Source organism: Megachile rotundata, chromosome 12, assembly GCF_050947335.1.
Source record: "Megachile rotundata isolate GNS110a chromosome 12, iyMegRotu1, whole genome shotgun sequence".
Classification (NCBI taxonomy): domain Eukaryota; kingdom Metazoa; phylum Arthropoda; class Insecta; order Hymenoptera; family Megachilidae; genus Megachile; species Megachile rotundata.
In genome coordinates, this window is record NC_134994.1 from 12877723 (window position 1) to 12897611 (window position 19889).

Genomic DNA, 19889 nt, shown 5'->3' on the forward strand with positions numbered 1-19889 from the left:
ATAATAACTACTTTTATCATGGAATGAATAATTAACAAGATATTTGCAAATAACTATTTAGGCTTAAGGTGAGGTTTTAGGTGAGGTGTTCATAAGAAGTGTTATTGGTAACCTTTGATATATTCTTTGAAATATTTATATAAAAAATCATGTTACTGCGAATTATTGCTTACAACAGTAAATAAATACAGTAAAACAGTAAATTTCAACCCCTGTCCGCTGATTCCCGGTGTCATCCCGGACAGGTAGAAGCTGAAATTCGAGCCGATTTAGACGAGACGAGATCGAAATTAGGTCGATCTAACGATGATTAATTAGAGTGCAATCAAGGTTAGATTACCTCTTGGGGTACTCGTAAGCGGGCCCGGCTAATTCATGGTAACCAATCGCGATGTGTATGCGTACTCGAAATTCGGAAGTGGCGCGGTTACGCGATGATCGATGACGAGAGATCCTGTTTCGTCGAGGGTTAGACACGTATCGGATAAGTGGCTCTCGGAAACAGTCTTCCTGACGCGCGATTGATCGTCAAATGATCGATGAAAGGAGCAGATCTCGCGGGCGAAATAAAAGGTGTGGGAGCAACGCTGCGCAACGTACGGGCCTGAACGAAAAAGATAAGCTTTCGTCTCCTAGCCGAGGATGAATATCCAGCTTGCTTCGAAGATTGCTACGAACCATCGATCATTTCGGCAAATAGATGAATTCCACTGTTTGTCTAGCTGAAATTAGTTTTTCCCGCGACGGCTGCCTATCGTGGCAACACCTTCTACTTTAGATTCATGATTTTTCCTGCCGGGCTCGGAGCCCGCTCTTCGTAAACAAACTTCTCTCGATTAATCTCGATAACTAGTTGGATTTTCGAGCGGGAGACTCGCGCACGATATATCGGCAACCGACACGAAACAACAGAGTGTGGTTCGTTAGCGGATTCTGGCGTAACTGGGATTTTTGTTTGCTGTGGTGGTTTCCTGTTGATGATGGTGGTTGCGATATACTGCGTATGAGGGACTTTGCGAGAATTTAGGGATTCGGTAATTTGGTAGTTTAGAAAATATTTTAAAATTGATTAAAAATTGTAACGCTACTTGATGCAATTTTCAATTGCTTCAGTATGGCAGTCAGTGTGTTGACTATACTTATTCTTTGAAGAATGAATGGAGTAAACGGGGGTTGCAAGTGGTGTAATGTGTTCAGTCAGTCTTATGTTATCCTTGAGCTGTTAAAAACAGTTGTAATGTCCTTTGAAAAATTAATTAAATGCCTAAATATTGTCGTCTCAGAGTGTGCAGATGCACCCTCCACTTCTTACGTCAACGTAAGTGGAACAGCAGAGTACTCGCAGGTTACATTAGAGATCCATATAACGATGCAGGTGCAACTGCAATGCGGAGCAGCCGTAATAACGCGAAGTTTACGCGAATTCAGTAGCTGACAGATACGATCACGGTTGTTCTGTCTACTCGCAAAAGTTTTCTCTTCGTTACGTGAAACGTTACATCGCGATACGTAATATTCGAACAGACGTCAAGTTTCGTTCTCTGCATGCTTCCGAAGAAACTTTCTGTAGCATCGCGATTCGGGGGATAAAGATTTAAGCATCGAGTCGCGGTAGTTTAGTTCGCTCTCGACAACAAGTCGTATCCAGAATATAAACCGGCACGTAATTAGATGACTGGCTTAGTTTGCCGCGAAACAATATGGGTAATCAAAGTTTCCCCGAACCGGGTCTCCCGCGTTCGTTGTGGCGGTAGCGAAATTCCGTTTGCGCTACGATGCAAGCCCTCTGACAGATACGTAAACCGAAGGCACTCGACGGTTCCGAAATGTCGGGAAGTCAATTACATCGCGAAAATTGCATTGAATTGGCACAACGGATGCAATTGCAGCCGGGTCGCTACAAAGGCTGGAGGGGGACCGCCGTTCCTATTTATCCCTTCCGTTCGCGTAGCTTAATTATGGTAATGCAAAGGAAACCTAATCCATATTACCTGCTATACATCTACCTATATGGTTTACAATCGACTGCTGCGACCGTATTACGCTTATAGCAGAGATTTCCGAAGTGTCTGCCGTGACCACATGTTGTGCTGCCATCACGAGATATTGCGTTCATTTGGTTAGACGGTGAAATTTCAACTGTAGTTAAAGCACAAACTATTTTCATTTGTTGTACATTCAATAACCGCTTCAGATAGGTAAAAATATTTTGGAACTGCGGAATATTGTGTTGATTTGGTGAGATGTTGAAATTCAAGGAGTAGTTAATATACAAATTATCATTTTTTATTTACCGTTCATTCAAACTTGTTTTGAATAGATAAAAATATTACAGAGCTTCAGAAGGGATTACAAAAAATATTCGCAACATTATTAAGATTTGGTAGCAAACATCCAGGTAGACTTGCAATGAAATTTCAGTGGTGGTCTTGAATCTTCAAAATCTCAAGTCGTACATCCGAATTTTCGCAGTACTTCTCGCATAGCAGTAGAACACATGATGATTTACATGTAGATACATGATAATTAATTTTCACAATGTGTAGAATTTCAATCTGTGATGATCTAACACATGGTGATCTATAAGGGGTAAAAGTTCAATACTAATAATGTATAGAAATACAACGCATGGAATTACGATACGTGGAAATATAACGTATGAAGATATACACAACGTGTAGAAATACGATGTATCGAAGTGCAACACATGGTGATATATAACTCGTGGAATTAGAACGCGTGGAAGTATATAACGTGTATAAACGCAGCGCGTAGAATTAGAACGTGTGGAAATACAGAGCGTCGAATTAGAACGTGTGGAAATACAGAGCGCGGAATTAGAACGCGTGGAAATACAGAGCGTAGAAATACATAACGTGTAGAAATGCAACGCGTAGAAACGTAACGTGTACAAATACAACGCGTGGTGATCTATAACGCGTGGAAATACAAAGCGTGGAATTAGAGCGCGTGGAAATATATAACGTGTAGAAATACAATGCGTGGAAATACAAAGCGTGGAAATATATAACGTGTAGAAATACAATGCGTGGAAATACAAAGCGTGGAAATATATAACGTGTAGAAATACAATGCGTGGAAATACAAAGCGTGGAAATATATAACGTGTAGAAATACAATGCGTGGAAATACAAAGCGTGGAAATATATAACGTCTAGAAATACAACGCGTGGAAATACAAAGCGTGGAATTAGAGCGCGTGGAAATATATAACGTGTAAAAATACAAAGCGTGGAATTAGAGCGCGTGGAAATATATACCGAGTGAAAATACAACGCGTGGAAATACAAAGCGTGGAATTAGAGCGCGTGGAAATATATAACGTGTAAACCTACAAAGCGTGGAAGTACAAAGCATGGAATTAGAAGGCGTGAAAATATATACCGAGTAGAAATACAACAATAAAATTTCAGTGTCTTCTATCACAAAAACTTGGATCATTTCAAAACTTTTGTACCTCAAATATTTTCGTGAATAGTTTCACGACGTGTTAAAATAACATCAAACGAAGAAGAAAGAAAGCATTAGTCGTGACGTTTAATGGCACGAGCCACCCGGGAAGGAATCCTCGTTATGCAAGGACATCGTCCCTAAACAATTAATCCGGCGGTTGCATAAGTAACGAAGCAACTGCACGCAGAGCTAGCTCGTTGTCGGGATCGTAAATAGCGACAGGTATGCGAGTATATTCCTCCCGAGGACGTTTCGCGTAAGGGGACAGCTTCGTCCAGAGACGATCGTTCAGGATTCCAAGATGCCGGTGTTACGTGCACGCGATGTTATTGTACTTATTTCGTAGCGAACGGGGTAAAAGGCGTGGTAAATGAGTCTGCCAGGGGAGACAAAAGGAAGCGAGCGAAGAACGGCCATGTAGGAAGCAAGGAGTGTAGGTCGACACCGGTAGAAAATGTGCGAGAAAAAGCGAAAGACACCGGGATACGGCTAAAAGACAAACGGAGAGGACAACGAGTTCGAGGAGAGGAGAATGTTGATTGGCCTCAAATTGAATCCTACCGATTTATCACTCTCGGCCCCTTTCTTTTGCCTTCTTCTTCTTCCCCTTTCCTTCCTTTTTTTCGGACCGAAGACAAAAATTGGAACTGTCTCCACTTCTTTTATATTGTAATTACTGGACAAATATCTGTGAAGCTACGAATTATATTCGTGAAATCACAAGTTTATTAGTAATTTACATTAAGTATGTTGAACACAAAGTATAGTAATATTAATCATATAACCTTGCCATATAGCGAAACTTCTTCGTACCAAGAGATTCCCACAGGAATGCAAAATTAATTAGCAATGTAAAATGATAGCAAGAATGTGGAAAAAAAAATTCGAACCATATCGAAGCCGTCACAACATCATAACACGATCAGTGACCCACTCACTGGGAACTCAGCCGAAAGCTAACGATTATTTTTTCCTCTCAACAAAATACAAAGAGTAAAATTGTTTGGAAGCAATTATCGGTTGGATGAGAGAGCAACGCATTCAACGTACATTCTCGCGATTGTAATTTTGATAACGCTACCAGTTCGTGGAACTTTCGACTGCTAATAAAACGTTAATTATTCGTCACGCCAAATTAATGAAAGTAATCAGGAGGTTGCGGCTAATTAGCATTCGCAAGTTACCTGAAGCTACCTAGGAGGTATCGGCATAGCTAAAGGTCCTCTTTAAAATGCTCACTGATTTCTCTGAAAACGTTACCTTATACGTGGCGATCTAAAACATTCACAATGCGTTACTAAATGTATTGCAAAATAAAACTAATACAATAGCAAAATATACGACCCAATATAACAGTGAAATATACGATCCAATATAACAATAAAAATCATAATTGTAACACAATCGTAAAATCGTAAATAAAACATTATCGTAAAAATGCAACCCGAGGAAATGTAACGCAAGGTAATACATAATGCGTAGAAATACATGTAGCAATCTAACGTGAGGTGATATATGACGCGTAGAAATACACACCTGACGATTTATCACGTGCGGTAATATCACACATGAGAATTTATAACGCGTGGAGAATACAATGCGTAGAGGTAGAACATATGATTTACAGTGCGTAGAAATATAACGCGAGGCGATCTAGCATGAGGTGATCTATAACGCGTGAAAGTGTAATGCGTGAAGATGCGGCGGGAGGAAATATAATTTGTGGAGGTGCAATGCGGTGAAATGCAGCGCGTGGAAATATGGCACGTGGTAATACGGTGCGTGGAAGTACGCCGCATGGACATACGACGCGTGGAAATACGATGCATGGAAATATGATACATGGGAATACGACGCGTGGAAGTATAACGCATGGAAGTACGACGCGTGGAACTACAACGCATGGAAATACGATGCGTGGAAGTACGACGCGTGGAAATACAATACGTGGAAATACAACGCGTGGAAATACAACGCATGGGAATACGATGCGTGGAAGTACAAGGCATGGAAGTACGACGTGTGGGAATATAATGCATGGAGATACGACGCGTGGAAGTACCACGCATGGAAATACGACGCGTGGAAATACCACGCATGGAAATACGACGCGTGGAAGTACCACGCATGGAAATACGACGCGTGGAAGTACCACGCATGGAAATACGACGCGTGGAAGTACCACGCATGGAAATACGATGCGTGGAAGTACGACGCGTGGAAGCACCACGCATGGAAATACGACGCGTGGAACTACAACGCATGTAAGTACGACGCATGGAAATACGACGCGTGGAAATACGAAGCATGGAAGTAAATAACGCGTAGAAATGCAATGCGTGGCGATTCATAACGCGAGGAAATACAGCGCATGGAAATAAAAAGCGTAACGACCTATAAAATGTAGAAACTCACCCCGTAATGATATACCACGTGGCAATATACCAGATGGTTCCCTCTCCACAAATTCCCAAAATATAATTCTGATTACACATCACCCTAAAAGATTACATTCCTTATAAAACTGAATCGCGATACAAAAACTTGAATAAAACTCTACAACTACTTTGCTCCGACAAAAGCTCAGAAAACATTACACGCAGTTACGTTAATAGAACGGTTTCGTGCGAGCAAGCGTACTCCAGATGTGTATAACGATCTCATTATCGTTGAAAAGACAAACTTATGTGCGCGACGTTTTTAAGGTCTACGGAGATTCAGAAACGGGTGCGCTCTTCGACAGCGAAATATTATGCAAATTGCCTTTAATCGAGATATTTTAGAAGGGAAAAGATTTGTCTGATGTGCACAGGTGAAAGTAATCGTCATTCGATGAATGGTATTACACGCCAGCTGCGTGTAGTCGATTTTACAATTTCCCGTGAATAAAGTGATTATACGCGGGATAGTTCTATTCGACACGATATTATGGTAATGTTCGAAGTTCTCTGATTTCACGGCGGAATATTCTGCTCGTTAATTCGATTCGCTGATAAAATATCACGGGAGTTTTACATTTGCCTCGATTTCCATTCGCTTCCGTTTCCTAAAAACGAATTATGGCAAGTGCGTTTAGATGATGATATATCTGAGCGTACGGATCGATTAATCATGCTTGTTTTTCTCGTTTGTTTCAGGTAAGTCCATTTCCTTCGCTACTCCATATTACCAGAACGTTCTGCTCGAGTAAGTACCACACTGCGATTTATGTACGCGGGAAAAAGTGTAGCAGGAAATTTTCTGCCATTACAAGCGAACCGACTAAGTGTTTCTTCTAATCTTTCACCGTCCTGTTAGATAATTTGTACAAATTATCCTGTAAAATCTTCCACGAAGAATATAATCCTAACGAACGCGTAATTAATTTCGCGGATTGGGGCTGATATTAAAATGCAATCAGCCTTTCTTGCTGTATGATCATAGATTTCGAACCGATCGTGTATCTCGGCTGAAATTAATGAACCGCGTCCACATTAGCAGACGTTATTGCCCGGGTTTGTGAGAAAATTCATGTCCCGCAATTTATTGCTCGTTAACCCTTTTACGGTGGCGTTTATTATACAATAATCGCTAATCGATCGTCAACGTTCATTTGTTTTGCTATTTTAAAGGTTCTTGCTGCTTGACATTAATCCAGGTATCCCGATTGATAGTCCTATAATATTTTTATTATTAGCCACTTTTTCTCTTGGGATCCATTTACTCTAGCTGATGATTTACGACTTTTTTGTGATCCTACAAAAATTTTAGGTTAGGTTCAATTTATGATGTGGCATATTTTGGAATATTTATTTAATCCATGCAAATTTTTGGTTGTCATTAGAACTGTTTAGATGTATACATAGAATTAAATTTTTCAATATAAACGTACTAAAATACAAATTATTTGATGATCAGATAATAATAGAATAAGTCTAAATGTCAATTTAATCCATACAAATTTTTGGTTGTCATTAGAACTGTTTAGATGTACATAGAATTAAATATTTTAAAATAAACGTACTAAAATACAAATTATTTGATGATCAGATAATAATAAGATAATAATAGAATAAGTCTAAATGTCAAAAAAATCCTCACACATGCTAAGAAATATTATTATGTACATACACATAATTATTTAAACATGCAAAAACAAAAATTTTAAATATTCGCTGATTTTAATAAAATTGAAACAAAAATTTCAAATATTAAAACAATGAGTACTCTAACGCTGTCCCCTTGATGTACGTTGTGAAAGTAAAAATTTCAATCTAGAATAAAATATACACCTCTAAAAATGTGTCACTAAAAAATCCAGAATATAATACGTTTTAACAAAAATTTACCAAAAATAAATTTAGAAAGGAAATTAAAACTCGATGAACGGTAAAATACGAAATCTAAATATAAGTGAAATAAAAATCTGACGAGTTAATTGTCGATTTTCAACAACGTAGATATATAAGAGTTAAGGAGCCGTTACACGGGTCCAATTCATACGTTTCATCTAAAGTGCAGGTTTAACTGTACCGGTGATTTTTACGTTGACCGGTGTGCTTCATCTTCCACTTTAATAGATGACGTTTAACTGACACCACGGAGCGCGGGCTCTTTCTCGGCCAATTAAACGTGCAATCAACAATCCGAAAAATATTGTATTTAATGATAGACTCCTTAGAGGCCGACGTACGAAACCGTAGATTACATTGAGACAAGATAATTGCCCGATACAAGCCACCGGGTGCAGCTGCGCCATTATAATTGCAGGCTAGCCACGACCGAACGAAAGAAAAACGTTGGTATAATTCGTTCATCGACGTAATTTCTTCTTTCTGCTAATGGCTCGCGTTTAGCCAGGCGCCTCTGGCGCCATCACCTTTTCTCTGTTTTCTCATGCGCCATTGTCGATGAATTATTTTCTCAGACTCCTTCGATTTTCGGGGAAAAACAAAGTAGCTTTTAGTAACCTGCTAAACGATTCTCGATAGTGTTACATTTCTCTTCGCGTGGAAACACTACCGTTCGATTGTCTCGTTCGATGCAAAGTGTTTGGGACAAATTGTTGACTAAGAAATGTTTAGATAGGTAACTAATTTGTGAGACAAGGTAGAAAATGATTGAAACGCTAAGTCTGATTTGGAAAAATACTCTATATATTCTATAAGGTCTTCGAAAGGTCTTCCAAGAATCTCTTCCCGTTCCGCGAGATTTCCCAGTTTCCGCCAAACTTGAGGCCTCAGGGTTGTTTCATGGGCCGGACGTCACAGCGTCAAACTTCGATCCTGTGGTGGTTGTCGTTAGAAGGCTATCTGCCCTTCCTCTTTGCTTTGTTGGGGTGGGTCCATGAGAATTTCCTAACGAGAGATAAAACCGCGACGAAATACAACGCATGGAAATATGACGCGTGGAAGTACAACGCATGGAAATACAACGCGTGGAAGTACCACGCATGGAAATACGATGCGTGGAAGTACAACGCATGGAAATACGACGCGTGGAAGTACCACGCATGGAAATACGACGCGTGGAAGTACCACGCATGGAAATACGACGCGTGGAAGTACAACGCATGGAAATACGACGCGTGGAAGTGCCACGAATGGAAATACGACGCGTGGAAGTACAACGCATGGAAATACGACGCGTGGAGGTACCACGCATGGAAATACGACGCGTGGAAGTACAACGCATGGAAATACGATGCGAGGAAGAACCACGCATGGAAATATGACGCGTGGAGGTACCACGCATGGAAATACGACGCGTGGAGGTACCACGCATGGAAATACGACGCGTGGAAGTACCACGCATGGAAATACAACGCGTGGAAGTACCACGCATGGAAATACGATGCGTGGAAATACTACGCGTGGAAATACTACGCGTGGAAGTAGGACGTGTGGAAATTACTCTGCAGAAAACCTGTGTTCATTCGATTATAATAATCGAACCAGTAAAGAAGAAGAGTAATTCGTCAGTTCGACATTTGAATGGCGACTTTTCTAGCGATCCAGTGAAAGCGCATTAAAAAACACTGGCGGGCTGTTTAACGCGATTTAATCTGCTTAGTTTGTTAGCTGGTTGCCGTGGAGCACCTTCGTTTAAGTGGTTTAGTTTCACAAATGGACGAGAATCCTGGGGGACAACGTTTAATTGGAACGTGCTCGTCCTCTCAAGGAAGATAACTGTTGCAAAACAGAGTCCATGAATTTAGAAAAAGCTGCTTTACTCGGTTTAAGCGTTTTCCCGTATTCTTAGCTGGCAGTCAGCAACAGGACCGTTCGATAACGGCTTAAAAATATCGGGAGCTTTTATATATAATAACGTCGCTTTACTCGAATTTATCTAAACAGGGCGCTTTTCATATCGCGTGTGACGCTGGCTACGGCAGGTACTCAGTTTAATTTAATGTGTCGGAATTTATAGGACGTTTCGGTAAGTGGTACACGAGCACCATGGTACCCGATGAAATTTATCGTAACGAAAACGGCCGAAGAAAATACCCAGGGAATGAAATATACGGTTAAATATGAACGGTCGCGAGCCCAGCGAGTCCGCCGATAAACTTTCAAATATAAATAAAATATTCTTGCTTTTACATGCAGCGAAATTTTACGGCTTATAAAATGAAAAAGTGGTTTATGCGCGAAATCGGCTTTTCCCGAGGGGAGTGACAGGCTGAAATTTTTCCCCCGCACAGGGTGAGAAGAGCGTGTCGATGATCACGTAAAATTCCTGCGGTAATTTCTCGCGTTTATCGCATTATCGATTACCGGATTAAAATTCCATGAAATATGATTTTCACCTGGCAAGTGGTTAAACGGTAAATGTGATTATCGGTCGTGTATCTGTTTTGTGCGAATGTATCGCGATAAGATAATACTTTGATCGATCATGTTAACGCTACGTATCCCACCAAACTTATATTCTCCGGAATTTCTATACAATTGCATTTCTATACAAACAAATTATATTTCAATCAAATTAAATTCGTTGCAATCTGACTGACTGATTCTTTGCAGATTGTAACTGTTTATAAAAAATCGTGTAGGAGTTAGGGAAACTTTTTGAGGAACAGATAAGAAATTTTTAGAAACATGTGGTCCGAAGGAAAAATATTTTTAGCGACAATCTATTAGATTCTATTTGAAGCTTCCTTTATTACAAGTCCTCCTAAAGTCGTATACCAAAAGGAGTAGTCCTTGTGAATTCACAACCTAATCATAAAATATGAAATTATACATGCAGACTGTGACTGTTTATAAAAAATGATGAAGGAGTTAGAGCAACTTTTTGAGGAACAGATAAGAAATTTTTAGAAACATGTGGTCCGAAGGAAAAATATTTTTAGCGACAATCTATTAGATTCTATTTGAAGCTTCCTTTATTACAAGTCCTCCTAAAGTCGTATACCAAAAGGAGTAGTCCTTGTGAATTCACAACCGAATCATAAAATATAAAATTACAAAAATCGTCTGTCAGTATTTGGAGGATGACCAGTGAGTTAGACTATTTATCTCTTCAAGAGAATGAAGCTTCTCGAGGTATAAAGGATCGAGGCAATAAAAGGCAGAAGTCAATGATTCCTTTGTGCACATGCAAAATTCAGCGAGTGCTCGAGTACCAAGAAACGGGGTCGATTTAGCATGTAACGATACGCAAATGATCTGAATTTCGAGAGACCAATATCGCGTTAGATCTCGAGCATATCCGTAAACATGTTCGTGCGACACTATAGCGTTAAGATTCCGCCACGAATCGCGTCATTTCTCCATTTTGAATGTCTCGACGTTCCCTTTGTCTCGTTACTTCGTTTATTGCCATTTTCTTGCCTGTCTGAACGCGAGCGTACGCATCTGGATTTCCTGGACGCGGATTGTCGCGTTCGATTTACGGCAGGCTTGCTCGAGGTTGTTACATTTACATATATTGACAGACGCGTATGCTCGACGACCAGTTTCTCGGTGCATAAATCTCGCGGCGCAGCACGGAAAATGCGGGCATCCATCATTCGATTGATGGAAAGGTTAAGACGGATCGATCTTTCGCCATTCCAAGGTTTTTACAACGACACCGTGTTCCGCATCCAAATCACGTTTGCAGAAGGGATTGACTAATCGAAATTTCTTTTATTTCGATGCATACATTATTTCGAACTTAGCTCGGCAGAAATAGACGGTTTCACGGTTATAGGTTCGCGAAGAAATCGGTGGACCATCAATCTATCCGCATTTCACAATGAAATGGCACTCGATCCTTGCAAGAAACTCGGATAGACTTTTATTTCCTTTAATCCTCTCTCCGGCTCCCCCGCTATATTTTATTAACGTACATTTAACCCCGTCGTAAAGTTTATAGCCGACCGATACAACCGCGTTCGAGAAGCATCCGATGAAATGAAAGGACACTTTCAAACAGATTGTCCCGACCATTTCTACTGCAACCGCAGCGAGTAAACGCGTTCGTTCGTTTCGTTCTTTGTCTCTCTCGAAGTTGTCGCTCGTTTTTCGTGAACGTATTGCGGTAAGTCGGTATGTAGGGAATTAAACAGAAATATAGGGAATCGACGGAATAAATTCTTTACATGATTCGGATATAATATGTATTATTGATGACTGGCAATTTTACTGTGGAGCTGTGATGCATTTAGAAAAATATATTTTTTAATATTACAATGAAGCACAGACTGTATGTACATATATGCTAGCACTATACATATATGCAATTTTGTTGATGTACATGTAAACATATACATATACGTGTACATTGTATACATATACATACATATGCAAATACATATGCTTGTCCATATGCATGTTCATATACATATACATATACATACAATACATATGCATGTCCATATGCATGTCCATATACATATACATATGAATGTCTACATACGTATAGGTATGCATGTCCATATACATATACATATGCATGTCCACATACGTATAGGTATGCATGTCCACATATGTATAGGTATGCATGTCCATATACATATACATATGCATGTCCACATACGTATAGGTATGTATGTCCATATACATATATGTACATATGCATGTCCATATACATATACATATACATGAACTTGTACATGTACGTACACATATACATAAACACATACATATGTGTGTATTACATATAGTGTGCATGTGTGTAAAATATCAACAACGTTTAGACACACGTTACAAATGCATCATTTTATATCAGTGGAGTAACATTCCTTGTATCTTCGTAAACACGTCCCCATTTCAACAACATGAAAACCAAATATCCTCCACAAACAATACACATGTACACATTAAAACACAATTTAAAAAAATGTGTCCATTCAAAAGTGAGGTCCATCCAAAAGAAGTCCACACCTGTACATTGGTAACTTTGCCACCATCAGTAAATTTGTCAGCGTCATCAAATTTCGTAGGACGAAAAATGGCGTCATTGGACTAACCTTGTTGATTAGAGGGTCTGACTCTAGTTCACAGTGAAGTTCAACAAGGAGAAGAAGCGAAGTTCAGCCTCTGCTGAATAATTCAGAGGTATATCTGCAGGATGCAACTAAACGCGACAAGAAACGGTAAAATGTCGGCGGAAACAGGAGACCGGTTGCATCGTGCGTTCGATTCTTCGGCGCGACAGATGAGCCATAACGCGCGAGTCCTCTTTCCACGGCTTCTTGTACCAGGAGCTACCGTGCAAGTACTCGTTATCTGATATTATTACCTACTAATACCCCGAGATTCGACTGGCGTCGCGCAGAGAGTACTTAGTAACTCTAGATCCGGCAAATCGGATCTAACCTGACCCCACCCTGTCCTTATTCCCCGCTTCCGTGCCCTACCATCTATCTTCGCTTCAATCTTTCTCACGATTGAAATCCCTGTTCAACGTGGATCGTACGCGATTTCTGGATGCTTAACGTGTACCCTTTTCGATCGGATCCTAACTAATCTCCGGAAACGAACATTGTGTTTACGGTAGTGGCGTAGAGAATAGGGTTGCAACGTAGGGATATGGGAGTTTGAGAATTTTGGGAAGGTTTGGAGACTTTGGGGTTTTGGGGATTTATTGGGTATTTGGGTATTGAGGTATTTAGGTACGTGGATACATAGGGAGGTTAGGTAGTTTTTGGAAGCTTGGGAGTTTAGGTATTTGGGCATTTAGGTTATTTTAGTATTTGGGTATGTAGGTACTTGGGAATTTGGGTATTTAGTATTTGGGAATTCTGGGATTTGGCTATTTAGGAGTTTAGTAATTTGGAAATTTGGAAAAGTGGAAATTTGATGACTTGGGAATTTGGCAAAGTGGAAATTTGATGATTTAGGAATTTGGGAAATTGGAAATTTGGTGATTTAGGAATTTGGGAAATTGGAAATTTGATGATTTAGGAATTTGGGAAATTGGAAATTTGGTGATTTAGGAATTTGGGAAATTGGAAATTTGATGATTTAGGAATTTGGCAAAGTGGAAATTTGGTGATTTAGGAATTTGGGAAATTGGAAATTTGATGATTTAGGAATTTGGCAAAGTGGAAATTTGATGCTTTAGGAATTTGGCAAAGTGGAAATTTGATGCTTTAGGAATTTGGCAAATTGAAAGTTTGATGTTTTAGGAATTTGGCAAATTGAAAATTTGATGAGTTAGAAATTTGGCAAATTGCAAATTTGGAAGTTTAGAAATTTGTAAGCTTGGAAATTTGAAAGCTTGGAAATTTTCTAGTTCTGGAATTCGAAAACTTGGCAATCCGATTGAAGAGTTTGAGAAATTAAAAATTTGGTATTTTAGGAATTTGAAAATTTGGAAACTTGCTACTTTGCAACACACAGAAATTCACAATACACCCACAAATACACCCACAACACATAATTAATTTCAATCACAATATTAACCATAAAGATCGATGAATCGCCCATACAAACATTTAGTCGTCTGAAGAATCCCGAACGGATTACATTACCCAGTACTACTAGATACACTTAGAAAGCAAACACTGTATGAATTATGCAGGGACGTACCCATTCTCAGCTTACAGGTGTACTGAAAGCGAGAAGACGCAGTATTTTTTCGATTTCTGGTTAGCGATGGTTCATCTAATCGCTGGATCTCATAATACGCGACTACTTACAAGGTATGGTCGAATGCATCTTACGTTACCGCAGCACGTAGCAGCGCGTTATTCACGAAAATGGTGAATATTTCAAATAAACCTTGGCTGCCTGGTGGACATACATCTTCTGTCTGCTATCTCTGGCTAGCCGTGTCGTGCAAGGTATATCATATTCGCGTGTGCATGCATCATGGTTAACTATACCTGGCAGGCGTCAGTGTGCCAGATTTTTAAATACCAGAGACCACTGTTCAATTTTGTCCTTAACAATTATACAAGATCCCTGAGTTTGTTGAAATACTGACAAATCGAAGGACTAACAGAAATGTTGAACAAAGTATTTATAATACATATAAATTGTCTTATAATTGCACAAATAAATAAATGTCCTATGATTGGATATGAAATATTTTATACCTCGGAGAGTAATGAAATAAATTGATTCTTATACGTAATCGAATTAAGTGCTTCATTTTTATCCTCAATTGAAAGAAGCTTTAATAAACTATTAAAGGTTCATCGTAAATTAAGAATGACTTTAATTAAAATTGACATGTGACATTTAATTTGATAAGACTGGTTTACAAATAACCGTTCAATTTTGTTAGAATTTTTAATTTAGTTTAAAAATGAATTTTTAATGAATATTTGATAAACTTACGAAGCTGTTCAAAGTTATATTTTAATTTTCAATTAAATATCAATTATTTATATATGATCATTCAATTAGTTCAGTTAGTAGGTTAATTGTGAAATTAGATTTAAGGTTAGGTCACCGCCATGATTCATTGCAGCATGTTTAGCAGTGCCTGCTTTCGTAAAGCCATCTACAGGGTTAGAATAACACTTCACCCATCATTTCCGCTAAGTACATTGAAAACAGCCATAAAACGCTATCAATATATTCGATAAGGGGCGTAACTCGAGCAGTACAAGGGTCCCATAAACCCCAGCATCCAAACCATCGAGAAATTGAGTGTCTTGATATGAAAGCAAAGGTTGGTACCGCTAACCAATAACCAGCCACGAATCCGTTCGCGATCCCGTGAGAAACCGTAAAGCGAACGTTTATTGCCGGCAACGTCACCGATTTTCCATCGATCGGCCACACAGGATTGATGAAACGAGCCGTTCCGGCGATTTCGAGGCAGAATGATCGACACAGCGAAAGGATGGACGAAAAGCAAAAGGGTTCTCGATCGTGGCTGCGGCTTGGTTTATCGCCCACGGTCGACCACCGGTGGTCGCTTTTCTTTTTTGTTCCACGTGAGCCGGTCGCGACGATCCTCTTCCTATCCGAACCCCTCTTTCAAGCCACGCTATTAAATCATATCAGGTTCAGCCGGCAATTATTTAGGTATTAGCACTCATTCTCCTCGCGTTGCATTCCCGTTCCGCTCCGGATGCCGCGTATAACAGCCACGATGTTACGCGAGGACAAATAAAAGGATTCCAACCGGGATTTTAACGATTCATGAACTCAAACTGAAATATTTCACTTATCTTTTTCAACATTTTCAACGATTTTCTTTTATGGTCTTTCTCGGAACGTCTATGTTATGTGAACTTAAAATGTCGTAGACGTTGAGCCAAGTCTGAAATGTCTTGGTAAATTAATACAGGAAGCATGCGACATAATGTGTATAATATAAGGTCATAGGTTCAACACAATTTAATTAGTTCTTGAAATTGAACGATGTTCATATGAAACATATTTGAGTCAAGTTTAAAATATTTTGACATACCAGCATTATATGGTACACAGAGAAACTTGTCTCCGAAAATAATATTCAAATTGCAATTTTAACCCTCGTTACAAAGTCTCACATGAACATCTTTTTAATAAAAATTTGAGATATTTTGACACACTGAAAATGTGTATATATACGATTCCCTTTATACATATATAAAATCATAAATATGTATATGTATACATATGTACATGTATACGTGTGTATATGATATCCACCTCTACAGCCTGAAGTCACGTGAAGCCTCCTCCGTAAATCGATCAGGTGAAAATTCTTATCAAAGGACTTCTCGTCGTGCAGCATAAAGTATATTCTCAAGTGTCGGCAGTTTCGTTAACAGTTTGCACAAACGTGGCATAGACACTTTAAGCTATTCAAGCGATAAGTTGCGTGACTGAACGACTTTAGTCACCGTAGGCGGTCGTGTGTCACTCTGAAAGCAAGGAGAGTTCGTCGACTGATTTCTCGCGGGGTACGCGTGCGCGTTAATGAGAGGACCGGCGTATAATGAATCGCGATCGATTCCTTGGTCACGAATCGGACTTACAAATCGGCCGGCAGCTACCTACCTGTTCGTTCGCCGAAAAGACTCGCGTATAATTTATTGGATTCCATCGGACTGTCTCCCTGCTAACAAGCTATATCTATCGCTTGGCAATAATCCAGCAAAAAAGGGCCGATCAGATTTACGACCGGGAATTGCGGGACATTAGGTCTTTGGAAGCTTAAGGTTTTGCGTCTCTCAATTTGGTAATTGGGAAATTTAGAGATTTGGGGAATTTGGAGAATTTGGGGGATCAGGGGGAATTTGAGGGATTTGGGGAATTTAGGGGATTTGGGAAATTTGGAAATTTGGGGATTTGGGGATTAGGGAAATTTGGGGAATTCGGGGAATTCGGGGATTTGGGAAATTTGGAGATTTGGGGATTTGGGAATTCGGGGATTTGGGGATTTGGGGATTTGGAGATTTGGAGATTTGGGGAATTTGGAGAATTTGGGGGATCAGGGGGAATTTGAGGGATTTGGGGAATTTGGGGGATTTGGGAAATTTGGAAATTTGGGGATTTGGGGATTAGGGAAATTTGGGGAATTCGGGGATTTGGGAAATTTGGAGATTTGGGGATTTGGGGATTTGGGGATTTGGAGATTTGGAGATTTGGGGAATTTGGGGAATTTGGAGAATTTGGAGAATTAGGAGAATTTGGAGATTTGGAGATTTGGAGAATTTGAGGAATTTGGAGAATTTGGAGAATTTGGAGAATTTGGGGAATCTGGGGAATTTAGGGATTTGGAATTTGGGGAATGTGGAAATTTGAAATTTAGGGAGATTAAAAATTTGGTTATTTGATAATTTGGCAATTGGGAAATTTAGGAATTTAGGAATTTAGGAATTTGAGAATTTGGGAATTTGGGAACTTGAGAATTTGGGAATTTGGGAGTTCGGAAATCTAGGAATTTGGAAATTTCAGAATTTAGGAAATAGAGAAATCTCAAATTTGAAAATTTGAGCCCCCACAAATATCCCTATCCATCCACCCAAACCATCCAACTACACCTTCCCAAAGGAACTAAAAAATAAACACCAGAAGCTCGTTGCGTGTCTAAGATTTAATTAACCTTCGTAATTTAACATTTCCTGAGTAATTTCTTGTCCCTCAATAGAACATTTAACTGACCGGACTAACTAGCCGTTCTCGTGAGTAGCGGGTCCATTTCCAGACAAGAAGATGACGCGTTCGTTTCTTGCTACCATCTCATCCATCTCCACGTTCTGCCCCTTTTACGCTGTAATCTACTTTTGCGAGTAAAACACGACGTAGTTACCTTGGAACATCTCGAACGGATAAACTGATAGCAAGACAGCGGTTTGTCCAAAAGTATATGCAAATGTCATACCATTTCTCGACGTCGTTCCCCCAGGTGAAATACACCTTGATAATTTAGGCCACTTCTGATGGTTGACCTCGATCCGTATACTTCGCGCGAAAGAGCTTCAAATGTCCGTATACTTATTTCTGAAGATTGCATGTCAGCTGTACATTGACATTCTGTAAAAATACTTCTATTTCGTTTGAAGGAAATATTTGAATTTTTATGATAAGGGAAATTGCTGGGTATGGTACAAGTTTATACATACTTGACATGATAGGTTATGGGTAACAAAATGTTACGGGTTCTAATTTTTGGTGTTGAAGGTAGTCATACTTTTTTTATATTAACACGAAATATGGTTATACAAATTTTGGTACACTATCAAGATACACGGTTATTATTGTTAATAGTCCTACATGTGATCAACAAGTTTTCTTGACATGAAATAAGGATTGCAAGGTGGGGATGTTGAGGATGTGGTCAAATATTACTAACTTCAGAAAGGGCACAATATAAATCTACCACTAGACTTACATATGAGAAGTTACTCTCAAACTAGCAATAAACCAACGAACAAACTACTAATTCATATAACTACCCTTCCTCCACAAGCACCCTAACTCAAAAATCCAAGAGGCATCAGTTAAAAAAATGTCTGCTAACAAAGCCTCGCTAACGAATACATCGTATAATTTAAAAAATCCGAACGTGGTCAATCTGTGGTCTAAAGACGCCCGGTAAAGAGAGGCATCGAGGGTCCAATCTTTAATAATAGTTAGGTTATTAAGGATCGCGTTCAAGCGGGGATCTCTCGTGAAAGGTCGAAAGCGAGCGGTCTGGCTAATCTGAAATTGCTAATTCCGGCCGGCTAATTCAATTAAGAGAATGGCCGTACGTCGAGAGGGAGCACGGCAGCCAGTTAGAAAGGGTGGAAGGAGTTCGCTGACTGGGGTACACGGTATTAGAAGGTTCCTTGGTGGTACGGTTACTTGGAATAGTGGCCGGTTGACTGGCTCGCTAGAGATTGGCTAGGTCGACCCTTCTCGACTAGGATAGAATCGACTTTGCGGTAAATGCTGACCATGGGCCTGGACCTATGGTTCAGCTCGTGTCGGCCCAGCCGGCTGCGCTTCGTTGCCCGCGCGCTTCAATGCTCGCCGGAATCTAGCGCCAGAACGGACGTACAGTCGGGGGCAAATCTCGGTGCTCTGGGGAAAATATGACGGTGGGTCGAGAGATTTTGGGTTGCTAGGTTTGAATGATGGAAACTTGGAATTTTGGGGTTTTGATGATTTGGGGGTTTTGGCGGGAAATTTGGGATTCGAGGAAAAGGTGAATGGGAAGTTTGGGAGATTTGGTAATTTGGGGATTTAGGAATTTGAAATGGTGGAACTTGGGGATTTTGATGATTTGGGAAAGTTGGTCATGTGGAATTTTGCTAAGTTAGGAAATTGGTGAGTGGAGAATTTGGGGGTTGAGAGATTTGGAATATTAGAGTCTTGGGAATTTGGGTAATTTGGGGGAATTGGTAATTGTGATATTTGGGAGTTTTGGTAATGTAGGAAATTGAGTGTGGAATTTGGAGACTTAGGAATTTGAAATGTTGGAACCTGGGGATTTTGATGATTTGGGGAGTTCGTCATTGGGACATGTGGAGTTTTGCTAAGTTAGGAAATTGGTGAGTGAGGAATTTGTGAGTT